This window comes from Lepisma saccharinum, chromosome 2, assembly GCF_977018435.1.
Source record: "Lepisma saccharinum chromosome 2, izLepSacc3.1, whole genome shotgun sequence".
Taxonomy (NCBI): Eukaryota; Metazoa; Arthropoda; class Insecta; order Zygentoma; family Lepismatidae; genus Lepisma; species Lepisma saccharinum.
The window spans coordinates 155,987,546-156,006,630 of record NC_139230.1 but is presented as its reverse complement, the minus strand read 5'-3'; positions in this window follow the sequence as shown (position 1 = coordinate 156,006,630).

Below are 19,085 nucleotides of genomic sequence, written 5' to 3'. Positions count from 1 at the left end.
TTCAAAATAGTACTTAGTAGGTATCCTCTTTTTTTATCAATCGAATATCACTTTTTGACATACTTTGACAATTTTTTGTCCATGTTTTAGCGTTTAGCGATGTTTTAGTACAAATTTTCACTATACTCATTTTTTCCCCACTCGTACTTGGTAGGTATATCATGATGTTACGTGATACAACTTAACCTATCTTTTTTTTACGATTATTTAATTTTTTTATGATCCTAAGTGATATAACTTAACCTATCATTTTTTTTATTTATGCACTGTTTGAACGTCATTATTTGAGGATCATATTTTGTAGGTATTTTTTTTTATCAATCGAATATAAGTTTTTGACATATTTTGACAATTTTTTTGTCGATGTTATAGCGTTTAGCGATGTTTTAGTACAAATTTTCACTGCACTCATTTTTTTCCCCACTCGTACTTGGTAGGTATATCACGATCTTACGTGATACAACTTAACCTATCTTTTTTTTTTACGATTTTTTAATTTTTTTTACGATCCTAAGTGATATAACTTAACCTATCATTTTTTTATTTACGCACCGAACTAACCTACAAGGGGGACTCTGTTTGTTTTAATATTTCAGTATTATAAGGTTTTCACAAATTTTATATAACCTAAAATGTGTTGCATGTTGATTTTTAGTATGTGGCAATTTTTTATGAATTTTAAAACTGTTCCGTGACCCTCTCGTTCTTCACGTCGTAGGCGAAGGACTTCTCCGCAATCAGGATGACACTGCATAGGGTATCCTCGGGCAAGGCGTCGTGGAACTCGCAGACGACCTTGATGTTGGTTCGATCGTTGACCACAACCTTCTTCCTCTTAGATGTGTTGATGACGGTCATGGGTCTCCGGGCTTTGAATTCGCTGGGCGTGTAGTACATGTCCACGCTTCCCTCGGTCACGCGTTTGTAAGCCGTGTAAGCTTCGTAAAGTTTGAGGTAATCGTTTTTGGTCACGTCGAGGTTGTAATTCTCGCGCGGGAACACTTCGTTGCGTCCATTCTTCAGATAAACGTTCTTGATCTTGCAGTCGTCGAACTTGCTGGAATCTTTCTCCTGATTGTTATCGCGCCCGGTCTGAAAAAGCACTACGACGAAATCTGGCATGTCGAACTGTATGTTGTTGAACTGCGTCGTCACGTCGAATTCCATGTGACTTCCCGACGCCATCTTCTGCACGCACTGGTAACCGTGAAAGTGAATCAACACCTGCGGACTTTTCAAGATCTCCGCTTTGTACTTGAGGGCGTAGTTCGTTTCGTATTCCACCACCGGCATTCTCAATTCCATGCTCCGGATGACGCATTTCGCCGCTTCGGGTAAAGTGTTGGCTATCGGCGTGGTGCCGTCCGGACCCAAAGTAGCGTATCGCATCAGTGCGTCGTTGTCGTTGGCCGCTCTTCGAAACGTGACCCTCAGTCCTCCCTTCCACATGATCTCCTTGTAGTCCGAGAAGAAACCAGGCAGCAGACGCATGGGAAAGAGCACCGTGTGACTTTTCGTCGATATTTTGGACCCGGCTTCGAATCCTCCGGCCTGGTAGTACGCTGCGTCCGTTTTGGATAATTTCAACGTTCCCACTGCCGTCGACGTGATGCCTGGATAATCTATTCTGTCGATGACGGTGTTGTGTTTCCTCACCTCCACCTGCGAGAACAGGTAAGGCACGAAGTTGTCCACGAGTATCAAGTTTGCTGCTGCGGGAAACGCGTCTCCGCTTTCCTTCTTCACCACGTCGAATTGAAGGTAGAGGTCCGCTCTGTGAGGATGAATGAACCCATCGCCTACGTCCACATCGTATTCGATCTCCCTGTTCGCCTCGTTGAGATTGGCGAACGTGCGACGGTTGGGAGGGAAAGATTGCAATTCGTAACTTTCGATTTGCTCCATTTTACATGTATGGTTATTTATTATACGTTGATCTCCACGATGGCCGTCGTAGTGGCACCTGCAAAATCCACCACGTCTCCTTTCTCGTTCGTCACCACCAACTCTATGTCGTCTATGCGGTTGCGACATACCGGAAAATAGATCGGCGAAGAGGGCGTGTAGATGATCGGTTCCATGAACTCGGAACTTGGTTTGAAAGTGGCTATGATTCCCGTCTGCTTGTGACTTCCTAACAATCCGTCCGAGGATTTCGTGATCATACCTTCGGCCACGTTACAGTGTACGTTCAGAGTCTCTATGGCCAAGAATTTAGGAATGTTGGTTGCTACGTGCTTGATACCAGCTTCGAGTTTGGTGTCGTTCTCGAAACCTAAAAGTTCTCCTATGGTGCCCAGGTCCACGGTCTCCGTCGCGGATAGGATTTCCACTCTGTGCGTGACCGAATTTTGAGAAAGATATGTGCCTTTGGGTAATTGAGCTTGCAAAGTGGAAAGATTGTATTGTCCTGGCGTGACGACGATGTGTTCGCTTCCGACGCTAATTTTGTTGTTGTGCTGGGTGACGTTAGGTATGAGGTACATGCTGTAGAATGCACGCAGAGCCACGGATTTAGGATAGACGATGTCGTCGTGCAGCGTGAGTTTCAAGATTGAAGATTCGCTCGTGAGATGGAACACGCCCATCCTAGTGATGCTGTTTGAGGTTCCACAATGCTTTCTGGAAATCCTCGACCGTAGGGTTATTTATTTTAGAGAGAAACGCGAGCACGGAGAGGCAGAGATGACCGCAGTTCACGTCTCCGAAATCTTGAATGCGTTCGTCGTTGTAGTATATAGAGGTTTTGTTCGTTTTCAGATAATAGACTAAATTTGTAGGTGGAACACCTCCGAAAGAATCGAAAACGAATGCTTTATCATCATTTTTGTGGTAACATATCCAATGCGTGCCTGGATTTTCTTGACCGTCCAAGTTGACTACCCCGCATTCTTTTTTTTTCACGGTTGAAGGTAACGAGTCGGACATGAAAACTCCTCTGAAGTGTTTGATTTGTAACGGTTCGATCAGAGATTCAATGTCTCGGTTGGTGAGTGCTTCTGTTTCTTTTTTTTAAACTTTCTCATCACGCCCTTCCCCTTTTTCTTCTCCATGGCCAGGTTGTGACGTTTCTGTTCTTCCAATTCCGCCTTGTTCTTCTTCGAGTCGATGACGGTTTTCGCGATGGCAGCACTTCCGCCGGCCAAACTTCCAACGGCCCCCAATGCTGCCAGGATGGCCGGGATGCTGAATATGAAACCTCCGATCTTTTGCTGTTTCCGCGAACGCTGCAATCTTTTCAATTGAGGTGTGCTGAGCAGCAATTTCATTCCGTGTCCTTTCGACAAGCAAGAACGTTTCTTCTCGCGTTGTTTCTTGGTGAGTAACCCATCGAGAGCACCTAGATTTTTAAGATTGGAGTATGGTATCTGGTACACGACACCCTTGGGCTTCATGTTGATGCTCTATGTGTTATTTTCACGGTATGTTATTTATATATATATTCTGAGATTTTTTCTTGTGTAGTTTTTTACGGTATGTTATTTATATATTTTCAAGGCCTCGCAGTCGTTACACAAATTCTATTACGTGCTTTGTTTTCTTGCCAAGAAGTTCCTTTGTCCCCTTGTACACGATTCGAGTTTTGTTCTCGATTAAAATAGATAGCTTCTCGTCGGATAACATGTTAGCGTATCGATCTGGTAAAAATAGACTGTATTGTGCGTTGAGCAACAGGCGTACCTTGGGACCATACTGGGTAGAAACGATTGAACCGGAAGTTATCGTGTAAGGTTTGTCGACTTCCAATTCCTGAATTTTTACATACTCGACTGACAAATTTAGCATTTGTTTTAATGCTTGGAGATCACTTATTTTTTCGGTCGTCATATCAAGAAAAATTTCAAAGTGTTAGAGAGAAATTTAATTGTTTTTCACGATGTGTGTTATTTATATATACCGAAGATTATTTTTTTTTTCACGATGTGTGTTATTTATATATCAAGTTTTTTTTTTTTTCACGATTTGTATCGAAGATTTTTTAACAGAGGAAGAAAGTCCGTGCTTCCGAAAACGCGAGGATGTGCGTAAGGATATCTTCCTTCTCCTGCATAGACTTGTACCAATCATCAGTATACCATCTTCTTCCCTGCATCGCCTCGTACAGTTCGTCCGACCTATCGTTCAATTTTTCCCCTGCAGCCGAAAGCAGAATGTTGAGATCACTGCACCTCAAGCCGCTGATCTCCCGAAGAAGGTCCTTGAGAACCATTTCACAAGGGATGCGAAATTCCGGCATTGTTCTTGCTATGATTACAAGTTTATTAACATCTCCGTTTACTACTTTCTTGAATATTTTAGATAGTAGCTCGGGTGGCAAATCAGTTATGCAAGCCATGTTGTTTTTTTTACTGTATGTTATTTATATACCCCACCCCAATTTTTGTTTCGTGTTCATGGCGATGGTGGTGCCCAGTGCGGCGACCCGTTCACCCAACGATGCATCTCTGCTCACGAATCTTTCGAAAGCTGCATGTTCCAATTTTTTGTCTGCTTCGTGACGTGCATCCAGATCCGTCTGCGTGGTGTTGTAAGCGATGTCGTGATCTTTGCATGCGGCGTCCAACGGATTCACACCCTTGTCTCCTCTCTCCAATCTTTTCTCGAGTTTGGTACCCGGCCCGCAGTACTGGTAGCCAGGTAGATGCATCTCGAAAGGTAACTTGTTGATGATGTCGTTCACGAGTCCTTTTCCTTCGGCCACGTTCCAAAATTTCGGAGGCAGCGTGTTGATGATTTTGATCAGGTAACCTATGCCCTTGTCGTCGTTCACGATGAAGTTGGAAAGTTTCGTGCTGATCATGTCCACGATGCCAACCTTCTCGTTGTAGAAATTACGGTTGCCTGCATTCTCTTCGCCGGCTATCACCAACAATCGGTCCACGAGTTTCCTCACGTCGTCCACCCAAACGAATTCTTTGGGTAACGTGTTGTAGCGTTTGACGCCGCTGCCTGTTTTGACCTGGTTCCAAATCGGTTTGATGAGATTCCTGTACTTCTCGCCGCTGCTCGATTTCACCCTATTCTGCGAGGCGTCGTTGTTCTGGTACAAGGCATCCGTCATGATCAGAATTTCCTTGTAACTTTGGTAATCTTCGTCGGTGTAATCTTTCGGCTGCTTTTTGGCGACGAGTTCCCACAGTCCCACCGTACCCGGATACCTGTTCCAACTATCCTTGTCGCCTAAATTGACTTTAATGTCGTTGCCTTCGAAGGTCACCTTCGATTTCCCAATCTTCCACACCACACCGCCGCCTTCGCTGGTTTCCATGCTGGGATACAATCCGAACACTTCATCCTTGTCGAATTTCCCTGTGCTCATGTAGTCTCGTGCCAAAGGTCCCAACTCGATTTTATCCGAAGACGTGCTACCTATGGCTCGACGTCGTGTCGGTGCATCCTTCAGTTCGAACGGTGTCGAAGGAATGCTCGAAATGGGTGTGGGTACGGCGTAACTTTTAGCTGCGAGCGGTACGAGTTCATTAATCAAATTTTTATTTTGTTCCGTGACACTTTTAATTTCTTTACCTAGACTGCTGATGGCATCGATCACAGGTTGATCCTGACGTTTCTTCTCTTCGTAGAATCCGCGATTCTCGGATTTCCAACCTTTGAAGCGTTTCGCGAGGTAATCGCGAAGCTTGAGATTTTCGTCTTCGATTTTTCGTTTCGTCATGACGTTATTTATATACGTCGTTTCTCACAACGTTGCAACGTTTAGAAAATCGTTGATTTTGTTTCTGTATTTTCCGTCGTTGGGTTTTCTCGTCATGTCGATCGTCACAAATCCGAAATCGTCACCGTTCCAGCAAGTAGAGCAGCCTTCCGAAAATTGATTGTAGTTCATGTCTCCGCCTACGTAGTCATCGTACGCATGCTTGAGGTTGGTGTGATCTTGACGAAACAAACATATGAAATTGGCGTTGTCGCGTACTAACTGTTTTGGAATTTTGGAAAACGTTTGAGCTAGGTAAAAACAATCCATTCCTTTGTGACGACCTTGCGTGAAAAAGTTGCGAATTTCATTTTGATTTTCCAGGATGGCGTCGTCGAACACAACAACTGAATTTTCACGACAATCGTCGAGTGGTTTTATTTCCGAGGCGAACGTTGCAATGTCCAGACCATCGTACAGTTTCATCAGTTGCTGGTATTTGGATTGCTCCAAACTTTTCGAGAACACGTACAGGTGCCTGTTCTTCCAATCTAACCAATTCGGTGCGAGGAGAAAATTGTCCACGAGCAGTGTCGTTTTCCCACACCCCGATGGACCTACGATCAGACAGCGGATGCTGTCGGGAAGCAACTCGCCGTTCTTTTTCTTCGTTTGACTTTCCGGATCCGGTAGACGCTTCACCACGTTCCACGTACTCACAAGATCACTTCGTTCGCGTCGATCCAACTCTTTTCCGGAAGTCCCAGCCATTTGACAAACAGTTTGTCACCTTTCCTACGCAATACTTTCTCGATGAGGTACGTGTCGGGGTGTTTCGTTTTAGAGAGTTCCTCTTCGTAAAATCTTCCTTTCAAAATCTCGCCGCCACTATCTTTTATTATATACGTGTGTCGGTTTCCAGGTAAAACTCGAACCACGGTAAAGAGTTCCGTGCTCCAATTTTTTGTGAATCCCTTCTCGAAGGTGCGTTTGAATTTGCTGATCCTCACCTGGTCTCCAATTTTGTATTTAGCTTTTTTTGTCGTGGGTGTGTACTTTGGACAGTAAACTGTAGAAATTAAACGCTGCTCGTCGGACTTGGTAACGTCGGCTGGCTTCATGCCTATCGTTTTGTGTACCGTATCATTATAGGTGTCGACGAGTTCCGGCAGGATGTCGACCCATTTGTAATTTCCCCGAAGCGTGAATCGTTTCCACATGTGTGTTTTCAAGGTTCGATTGAATCTTTCCACGATGCTGGCTTTGATGTGACTGAAGCTCGAATAATGTCGAATCTTGTGTTTTTGAATAAATTTTTGGAATACGGCGTTGTAAAATTCTTTACCGTTGTCCGTTTGCAGAAACCGTGGTCGTCTGCCACCGCTTTCGCGAAAAATTAATTTGAATGCTTCCGTGACGCACGTTCCCGTTTTCGCCTTCAAAGGTAGAGCCCATGCGAATTTCGAAAACGTGTCTATGACGGTGAGGAGGTACTTGTTGCCCTTGTTCAATTTATGTACGTTTTTCAAATTGCCGCTACTCATCTCCACGAGGTCGCTTTGCCAGAGGTCGTCGATGCCCTTGGTTACCACAGCCAAACGTTCGTAGTTACGGCGTGCAGGTTTATGCAATTCTTCGACGATGGCTTGCCTAGACATTTTCTTAGAGATTACGTTTCAAGAGAAGCACCAGCGTGATGGGATTCAAAGACGGCGGCACTTCGCTCGTGTTTTGAATGATCAGCTTATCGCCGGCACTCACGTCGAAAACGGTGAGATCTTCGTCTTCGTGTATTTCATATATGTTGCGCGTTTCGTTCCAACGTGCCAGAGGAATGTTTCCTGCTTTCTGGACACCACGATTCGATATCAAAGTCATGGTGGGAACGCTAGCTTTTCTACCGTGAGACCAGTACGAAAATTCGTTTATCTGAATCGTGCCATCGAGGAGAAACTTGTAGTACGGATGATAAGGATGCAACATGTACAGTTTGTTACCTTCGACGAACGTGGAGATTCTCTGTTGATTGGGTACGCTGTTGATTTCGATGGCTTGCAGAGAATGCAGTTTAGCGAATTTAGTGTCGACACCGAGCAGATTACTGTGAACTTGTCCGAGTTTATTTTCGATGGGCAGCAAATGCTCGATTATGGCATCCGTTACGGCAGAAAACGACGGTTTGATTTTCACTTCCACGTTCAACTGCTTGTAGTTTTCGTTGAGTTCTTGCAACTTGGCACCGAAAGAGGCCAGCGTCGATTCCTGCGTGGATTCCAGCACTCCGACTTGATCTCTGATGTTGACGACGATGTTCTGAAGGTTCTCGACTTGATTCAATTTCGAGCTCTTCTCGGTAAGATCGTTCACGATGCTTCGCATCTCTGTAAACTGCGTGTGAAGGTCGGCAACGCTCTGGGAAGTGGGCAGCGTCGACACCAGCGAACTAATTTCGTCTCGAATCTGTTCCACGTTCGCCGTTTCCGTTTCTAGTCGTTTCAGCATTCGAGATATGTTTCTTTTCAAAGCGTGCAATTCTTTGGAGGTGGGGAGATTGGCCACCCTACTCTCGAGATCGCTCAATGAACTTTTGATGTCGCTCGAATCGGATAGTGCCGTCACCGCCGTTTTCAATTTTTCCAAATCTTCGCTCGAAGGCACGCTCGTCCGTAACGATTCCAAGTCACCCTGTATGTTGTCCAGTACGTGATGAAAATGAGCGAGATTCGTTTCGACGTTCAAATTTTCTAAATATTCGATTTTATGCTGAACCGTGCTCAACGTGTCTTGAATGCTCGTCAACGCTCTCGCTTCAGCGTGAATATTTTTAATTTCTTCGTTGATCAATTCCAAGGACGCCTGAAGCGTAGCGATGGTGGTTTGAATGTGTTCGAAATCTTGATAGGCCTCCAATTGAATTTTTATGTTCGCGACGCTTTTACCGATGACCTGCAGTTCGTCCGACGATGGTAGGTTCGTCATTGTATCTTCCAAAGTCTGCAACTTGGATTTAATTTCTTCCAACGTGCTGGTGAATTCTTCTTGTAATTTGGAAACGACGACATGCAAGCGTTCTGCGTCTATATCGTTCACGACGGTTTGAAGTTCAGAGAAATTCTTTTCTATTGCGGAAGTTCGTTCTTCGATTTCGAGTTTCAATTTTTCCAAATCTTCATTTTTCGATTGAAATTGCTGTAATTTGGCCAAATCATTTTGAAGCGAATCCACGCTCAACTGTATATTTTGAACGTTGTCGTAAGAAGGTACGTCGACATAATTTTTTATGAGCGTTTTCAGTTCGGAATCGATTTTCAGAATGGGGTCAAGACATTGCGTTTGGAGCGTAGCGATTTCCGACTCTAAACTTTTGTTTAAGGTTTCCTGCAAAGCGATCAAATCGGTCCTCAACTTCTTAACTCGAATGTCCAACATGAGAATCTCTTCTGCGTGGTCCACACGCTTGGTGTTGCCGAAAATGTCGTTAGGCATTTTTGGTTAACGGTTATTTATAATAGGATAGACGATTCGTAATTCTACGAAGAGAGGAATAAGTTTGTCGTAATCTCCGAGGAGTTCCATGTAAAGATAATCTCCTGCGGACACATCGTACGTAATGTTAGAAAGCATCTTGTCGTGCTTGATTCGAAAAATGTTCTTGCCGGTAGAAATTTTGATTTCGCCTGCGTTTTCCGGATTCACGGTGATTTGAAGTTTCCCGTCGATCGGAATTTCGTAGAAATGTAAATTGTTATTAAAAACATAAAACATCTTGCCCACATCGTCATTCAGTTTCGTCCAAATGCTGTTGAGGTGAATGATCAACAGACCGTTGAGTTTAGGTAACACGGAAGGTAGAAATTCATGATCTGTCGTCGTGCGGTGTACAGCCTCCATTGTTTGCTTTCGGAAACCAAAAAGATTCATTGTCCTTTGCTAGTTATTTATCGTGTATGTGAGACAGCTAAAGTTTATTTTTTTTTTCAATTGCATTGCCTACAATTTTTACTAATTTCTAAACGACAGTGCCCCCAAGGCAACGTGTGGATTCCGCAAGACAAAATACATCTTTTATCGTCATGCGGATCCAGCGCAATTTTCTTAACTTTGTTTGTGGTAAGCACGTGGTCTACGCTTTGTATCCTTGTCTCCAAACGTAGAATCCTCGACTGTGAATAGAGGCAATTGATGTAATCCTCGAACACAAGCTTGTTTTTCACGGTATTTTTACCAACACCTTTGGCTTTTTTGGTGATGCTGGTTTCTGTTTTCACCACATACATTTTGGAACGTAAGCCGGCGAACTCCAGAATGATTTCTCCGTTGCATTCATCCTTCATTTTACCAAGCACTTTTTTATTGCGAGAAGGGAGATCAAATCTGTTTGGTTGAGGGAAGGAAGATGTGTCGAAATGATCAATCATTTTCGGTTGTTTCAAATTGTTGTAGAGGTCAGATGTCTGTACGGAATAAATAAAACTGTCCGTGTCCGTGTACAAAAGTGTTATATTTTCGTTATAGAAGGGTTTCATGACATTATAATGAAATTCAAACATATGCAGTTTAGATAAATCCAAAACCGTCGCCCCCACGTAGATTGGTTTGTTGAACTTGATTATTTTTTTATCCATCACAAACAGGGCCAGGTTTTCATCATATATATTTCGTGATTTGAATGTCGGCGATGCTATCAATTTTCTACATTTATTTGAATCGGGAACTAATCTCACGTCCACGTGCTTCCTGACATTCTCCATTGTTTTTCCGTAAACAGCATTATTCATGAGTTTAAAAAAATCTTTATCTAAATCTGACGTGGCGCGTGTTCTATGATACGTATTTTTTTCAATGTAAGGTTTTAACCACTCGGAATGTTTGAATTTCATTATTCTTCTCACATTTATTACTTGAACTCCCTTCTCAATTAAGAATTGAAGATTTTTGTAATGGAGAACGTATCTCTCTTTCCTATCCAATGTTAACAGAAGCTTACGTTGATTTGAATCAGGCGAACATTTTAGTTCGGGTGCAGGAGGTAGATCTTTGAAGTAATCGTGTAGATGGTCGGGGAATCCGAGGTCCGCCTCTATAAACAAGCCAAATTCACAGTCGTTGAAATTATTAATGTTAATGGAAGTGGTATCCACCCATTCGAACCCGCCGTAAGGAAGTTTTTGTATCATAGCATGTCCGTATAAATTATTTGCATCCACATAAAATATGTATTTCGATTGTTCGTTAGGATCGTATTCTTCTGTCATGTGAACGTTATTTGCTTTTGCATGTCTCTGTACGCATTGCACCATTCCACCTCGTATCCCCCTCTCGATAAAATATAACATGTCCACGTCCGGTATCAATTCGAGTTTTATTTTTGTCTGTAATAACATGGCAGACCACGCTAAGCCCGAGAGACCGTAAAAATATGCAGGATCTAATTTGTAAATATTCGCCGACGTTTTCCTGAATGCTTGAAAAACATCCGCGAGTATTGTCACGTCCAGTTTCAAGTAGGCATCGTGATAATCGCCGAGTGTCCTACATCCTAATTTGTCCCACATCCGTTGCGCGTGTTCGTATTCATCATCCGTGATTCCTTTCTCTCTGAGTCGACTGTAAAATTCTTTTTGAGGTGGAAGAGTGTCGTCGTTAAATTTAGAATTATCGCTAACATATTCGTAAGGATAAATCCCTTTACGTCTAATCATTTCTATGTCTACGGTGGGAAAATTAGCTCTCGTTATTCTAAATTGTTCAGCCGAAAGTTTGCTTGCAAGAGCGTCCAAGCTCGCAGATAAAAATCTGTAAGAATCTAAAAATCTCATCTCCACAGTTTCGTTTGTTCCCGGAATCAATACTCGCTTGCTGACACTGATGTACCTTTCTTCATTCTCTGCTAGAATATTTATCTTTTGTCTATCATATCCAAGATTCCGAATTAAGATATGGAAGTCGTAACCGCTGCCATTATGAAGGTATATGGGGACAAACGTAGGTTTTTGGATTTTTAGATTACACGTGTTACAGATTCCACCGATGTAGTTTCCGGTGAAGTGATTGTGGTGAAATACTTTCCGGTTCTCGTCGGTGAAACGTTGATCGCACACCGGACACGTTTCAATGTTATTGTGAGATTGAAGTTCATCGCTGGATAATGGAAGCATTGGTTTCGATTCGCGTAAGAGGCTGCCAATGGTCTCAACCTCTTCAACCATCTTTTCAAAAAAATGTTTGATTACGTCTGGTCCTCGATAAACATACGGTTCATCTATCCTATCCTGTCGCACGACAACATATCCGAAACTCGAGGCTTCGTGCAACTGATACGGTGTTGTGGATGAAAGTTCGGGGTCTGGTTCGCAGTACGACAACGGTTTGAGAAAAGACTCAAAATCAGCAATGATGATTGCAGGATGTTCGAACAATGCCTTATGCATCCTAAATTCTTCGACCTCTTTTGATTTCGGCATCAACATGCAAGTTGGTCTGTTGTCACCGCAGTAAATTTTATGTTCGGCAAGTTTCTCGATAGCAATTTGACGACTATGAAGATTTTGATGATCACGTCGGTCACGATCGTCGAACATGGTTAGGCATCTCGGGCAAACTTCGATGTTGTTTGCATGCTTGGTTGATTGACTTCTGACCAAACGTGATAGTGAACGAATTAGCGTGTAATGATGAACATCCTCGTTTGAAATTAGAAGGAGATTAATCACACGAGCATCGTCATCGTCGATATCGCTTATCCTGACGGGATGTACAAGATATTTATCTGACGTGAAGGAATACACATTAATAGCGATGCGTTTTCCTGCACGATTTTCGAATTTTGTTATATCCGACAATGTCACCGGGTATTCAATGTCAGACATTACACTTTGAAAGTCGGTCTCGTATTGTTTGTAATGTCCAACCCACTGTGGATTATTTTTGCAATGAACAGGATGCAGTGCAGCCAATATACACCAAAGGAAACACTTGTTATCGCTGTTCTGTATATTTAACACAGCCCTCTTGTGTTGAATGTTCGGTGGAAGAGGAACGTAGCTGGAAGCGCGAAGAGGCGAGAATCGGTTCACGTAAACAGTTAACGTGTGAGGACTTCCACATAGAGACCATCCCGACCCTTTAGCCTCGAAATCGTCATGTTTCTTAACCAGCTCGTTGGAAACTTTATAATAGAAGTTGTCCAAATTTTCGACGTCTGCCAAATAAAGAGTCTGGTTTTTTATACGATGATAAAAAATACTCGTTGTGCCATCAACTTTCTTGTATTCAGAAAACAGAACAACGTATACTTTTATAGAGTTGTTTTCAAGTTTATCTTTTAAAATATTTAGTACAGATGTTTTCGTTTCATCCAAGAAACTAAGAATGTCACGACCTGGTTCTGACTTAATTGAAAAATCCTGGAGTTGGTCGTTAAATGCAGATCTAATTGGTTTGCATTCATTAGATAATTTAATTTGCTTGGAAGTGGAAGCTTCCGTTTCTGAATTATTGATTTTCCTTTTCGATGTTCCTTGTTCGGTCGATGGTTTGCAAATTTTGAGATGTTTACTTAAATTTGTAATGCTAATCATCTTTCCGCATCGAGCACATGGCTTAGAAGGTAACGAACGATTAATTCTCGAACCTGTTTCGCTACATCTTGCCCTGTGTACCGATAAATTGTTTCTTGAGATTAGCTTCCCACAAGTAACACATTCAGTTTTATCATTTTTACGATTGAAACTGGTGGTGGATGCCATTACTTTCTCCAAAATCACAGAAATCAAAAAGTCTAGTATATAGCGACACAATTTTCAGGTATGTTATTTTATATAGAATTTCTTGGAGTGATTACAAAACTCAAAAATTCAATCTACTGTAAATAGAATTTCAGGTATGTTATTTATATAGAATTTCTTGTGTGCGAATACAAAAACTCAAGAATTCAATCTACTGTAAATACAATTTTCAGGTATGTTATTTTATATAGAATTTCTTGGGGTAATTACAAAACTCAAAAAATAAATCTACTGTGAATATAATTTTCAGGTATGTTATTTTATATATAATTTTCACGGGGCGTTCAATATTGTCAACGGTATTATATTTGAGCGGGCCGCTTGTCGCCTAAACACTACAGCTCACAGGTCGGTAAAATCTGACATGAAAGCAGATAATACGCTTATGCCTTATTTATATATAATTTTCACGGGGCGTTCAATATTGTCAGCGGTATTATATTTGAGCGCGTCGCTTGTCGCCTAAACACTACAGCTCACAGGTCGGTAAAATCTGACATGAAAGCAGATAATACGCTTATGCCTTATTTATATATAATTTTCACGGGGCGTACAATATTGTCAACGGTATCATATTTGAGCGGGCCGCTTGTCGCCTAAACACTACAGCTCACAGGTCGGGAAAATCTGACATGAAAGCAGATAATACGCTTATGCCTTATTTATATATAATTTTCACGGGGCGTTCAATATTGTCAACGGTATCATATTTGAGCGGGCCGCTTGTCGCCTAAACACTACAGCTCACAGGTCGGGAAAATCTGACATGAAAGCAGATAATACGCTTATGCCTTATTTATATATAATTTTCACGGGGCGTTCAATATTGTCAACGGTATCATATTTGAGTGCGTTGCTTGTCGCCTAAACACTACAGCTCACAGGTCGGGAAAATCTGACATGAAAGCAGATAATACGCTTATGCCTTATTTATATATAATTTTCACGGGGCGTTCAATATTGTCAGCGGTATCATATTTGAGCAGGTCGGTTGTCGCCTAAACACTACAGCTCACAGGTCGGGAAAATCTGACATGAAAGCAGATAATACGCTTATGCCTTATTTATATATAATTTTCACGGGGCGTTCAATATTGTCAACGGTATCATATTAGAGCACGTCGCTTGTCGCCTAAACACTACAGCTCACAGGTCGGGAAAATCTGACATGAAAGCAGATAATACGCTTATGCCTTATTTATATATAATTTTCACGGGGCGTTCAATATTGTCAGCGGTATCATATTTGAGCAGGTCGGTTGTCGCCTAAACACTACAGCTCACAGGTCGGGAAAATCTGACATGAAAGCAGATAATACGCTTATGCCTTATTTATATATAATTTTCACGGGGCGTTCAATATTGTCAACGGTATCATATTAGAGCACGTCGGTTGTCGCCTAAACACTACAGCTCACAGGTCGGGAAAATCTGACATGAAAGCAGATAATACGCTTATGCCTTATTTATATATAATTTTCACGGGGCGTTCAATATTGTCAACGGTATCATATTAGAGCACGTCGCTTGTCACCTAAACACTACAGCTCACAGGTCGGGAAAATCTGTCATGAAAGCAGATAATACGCTTATGCCTTATTTATATATAATTTTCTCGGGGCGTTCAATATTGTCAACGGTATCATATTAGAGCACGTCGCTTGTCGCCTAAACACTACAGCTCACAGGTCGGGAAAATCTGACATGAAAGCAGATAATACGCTTATGCCTTATTTATATATAATTTTCTCGGGGCGTTCAATATTGTCAACGGTATCATATTAGAGCACGTCGCTTGTCGCCTAAACACTACAGCTCACAGGTCGGGAAAATCTGACATGAAAGCAGATAATACGCTTATGCCTTATTTATATATAATTTTCACGGGGCGTACAATATTGTTAAGAGCGTTAGTTTTTGTAGAGCTCTCTTTTTCCATTTTTCCTCTATAGAGTGAAGCTGTAGAAGACACAATTAGCTAACCTGGCATACAACACACCTTCCTAATTAATATGGATATTGTCGCACATTCCTCTTATTTTATACTGTTGTAAATAGAAAAGATTATGTACGGTAAATGTTTTGTACATTATAGGAAAAAAATGCAAAATATCCTCCAATTTTAATTCGAATTTTATCGAATTTTTACATATTTCCACGCCGCCACATGTTGCCCTATTTGCTTCTTTTACTTGCCTGGCTTAATTAACTCTCGCTAATTAGCATTTTTTTGGAAGAAGTCAACTAGAACAACATATGGCCGTATGAGAAATATGCAAATCAAAGAACATTTTAGCAATATATGGGCCCTAGCAATTAGCTTTCTCGACTAAGAGTACTCTTTCAAACGTCTTCTGCTGATCGTATTACTAAACGAGGACGTTTAAAATTTTTGGGTGTTGAAAAAGTTTGACCCTACTTTTTTATTTCTATTGTTTGCTAATAGATGGCGCTAATAGTACGCCCTCCCCTCCCCTCTCCCCTCTTCTCCTCTGCTGTATGACAAATAGCACAAACATAAAAATCAAGATTTTGGAGAGCAAAACATAAAATTTGTATGCATCTGGTGTCGAACCGGGAACTTTTATCTTTCGGGGAGTCAACATTATTTTTTACTCAGCCGTCATATAACATGAACGCACGCAAAGATTCACATGTGCTTTTATTATTTTGTGTTCGGTAAGTACAAGTATATTCTTACATAAATTATTGTTTAATTTAATAAATTGTAAAACTCGGAGCCTGCTATACTAAAACTCCTTCTGTATTTCATTAAACTATTGAAAGCGAATGTTGCGTGCACGCGGAAATAGCACAGAAAAAAAAACCGGATGGAAGCAATTTAAAATCACTGGGGCAAGGTCAGTATTACGAGAACGTAAAAACACATGCTTCATTCAACTTCGAAAAATAAGAATGAATGTGTGCATACAGAACACATATGCTTTCTTTTCACAGTTGTAAAATCATATAAATTGTGCATGAAGTAAGTTGCGAGAAGGCTCTCTCTTTTATGTCTGTGTATATGTTGTACAATTAGGTACAAGTATTGTACAGTTAGGTACAAATTGTTGTACAATTATTTTCCCCAGTTGTCCAGTTGGAGTTGGGAGGGCATAACACTGGTATTATTTGTAATCACAGTGCTTACTCATGTATTTTGTTTAATATTTTATTTCAAATTCACTGTCAGAAACTAGTGTTGTTAGTTTCTGCATGTAGATTTATTTACTCTGTTGGTTGTCACTGTCAAGTTTTTAGTATTCGTACAGCATAAAAAGCTATAACCCCCCTCTCAAAATATATACATTGTATACGCCAAGATGCCCAATAGCCTGGCAACACATCATGAAAAAACATGCCAAGAAGACCCAGTGGGTTTATAAGTCAGTGCTGCCAATTCCTATTTGTAGGTTAGCTTAGCCAGTGAAAGATCATATAGTAGAATTTTTGTAGAGTGGGTGTTTGCGAGTTCCACGATGCCTTGCCCGAGGATACCCTATGCAGTGTCATCCTGATTGCGGAGAAGTCCTTCGCCTACGACGTGAAGAACGAGAGGGTCACGGAACAGTTTTAAAATTCATAAAAAATTGCCACATACTAAAAATCAACATGCAACACATTTTAGGTTATATAAAATTTGTGAAAACCTTATAATACTGAAATATTAAAACAAACAGAGTCCCCCTTGTAGGTTAGTTCGGTGCGTAAATAAAAAAATGATAGGTTAAGTTATATCACTTAGGATCGTAAAAAAAATTAAAAAATCGTAAAAAAAAAGATAGGTTAAGTTGTATCACGTAAGATCGTGATATACCTACCAAGTACGAGTGGGGGAAAAAATGAGTGCAGTGAAAATTTGTACTAAAACATCGCTAAACGCTATAACATCGACAAAAAAATTGTCAAAATATGTCAAAAACTTATATTCGATTGATAAAAAAAAATACCTACAAAATATGATCCTCAAATAATGACGTTCAAACAGTGCATAAATAAAAAAAATGATAGGTTAAGTTATATCACTTAGGATCATAAAAAAATTAAATAATCGTAAAAAAAAGATAGGTTAAGTTGTATCACGTAACATCATGATATACCTACCAAGTACGAGTGGGGAAAAAATGAGTATAGTGAAAATTTGTACTAAAACATCGCTAAACGCTAAAACATGGACAAAAAATTGTCAAAATATGTCAAAAAGTGATATTCGATTGATAAAAAAAGAGGATACCTACTAAGTACTATTTTGAAACAACCCAATAGCACTACTCTTAGGGCTGTAACTCCATTAATATTAATCATCAGTCGTACATAGGCCTTCTATTATTGTTTTCTACTCGGTAACGCGTCTGACTACCATGCTAAAGGTCCCGGGTTCGATCCCCGGCCGGTTCAAATCCGGGAACTTTTCTAACGATGGAAGCGGCCCCGGCGCCCACCCAGCGTCGAATAACATGGGTACCTGGGGGAAACCCTGGGGGGTAAAGGCGGTCAGGGGCGTGATGCTGATCACATCACCCCCACTCACGATCGGATCAAGAAAGTGTGGGGCGTTACCCCCACACCCCCTATACGCCTTCATGGCGTGGTGCTATGCACAGGGGAGCACTTTATCTTTTTTTACTCGTATTTTTTATATAAAGCCTTCCTATGTTGAAATAATTATTATCGAAGCACAAACAAAATGATATTTCCATATGTTTCACCTCTCCAACATTGTTCATTATGTTGTGTTCCCCGATTCCAAGTCTCTGCAAATATAGTCACAAATATGGATTCTATGACTTGAGTACAGCTAGAAAAATAAAAATGAAGGCATTTACATATCAAAATATTTACTACGATTTGAAGTGTACCTAGCTTGATGTAATTGATTACGTCATTGTATAAAAATTGTGGTAAAAGTATTCCTCTCACTCTCCGTAGTAATATTATTTTTTGATAAATGTTTTTGACCGTGCATTTCCTACGTTGTCTGGAACGAAATTCTGATACTTCAAAATGTCGATATGAGAGGATTGATTGACAGGTTATGTAAATCAATGAATAGATAAACAACAAGCGTTCGCTTTCATTAGCGAGGCATAAAAATTACTAGGTAATAATCAATAAATCCAGAGTTATCTACGTTCCCCATTTTTGCACCTAAATGTGATCACAGAAACACATACAATGTGATGTGTTAACTTTCAATACAGAAAGTACGTTTCATGAACAACAGCTTGAGCTGTATTGTCGTATCATTTTCATGCATCCGTGCATTTTTAACTGTAATTTTTGGCAGGCAGCAACGTTTTTGTTGAAACATGTTAAACTGTGATAAAATTACCCATTGTGGCGCTTCATGAGCGCTCATAGAACAAATGTTCCATTCATTGACATGGGCCAGTGGCCGAAGCAATGTGCTTAGTGTACGAAATCATTTTTGAATCTTGTTCCATCGTGTCGCTCATCAATTCCTCATCCTGCGACGCCAAGGGTCCCGGGTTCGAATCCCGGCCGGGCTTGGTTGTTTGTGAATGTCAATTCATCACTCATCCCCATCTTCGCAAATTAGCCAAGAGGCACAAAACGCGAAGAAAAATAAACTAAATCAATAAACAATAAATCAATTCCTCATCGTTTAATATTAGAGAAGTGGA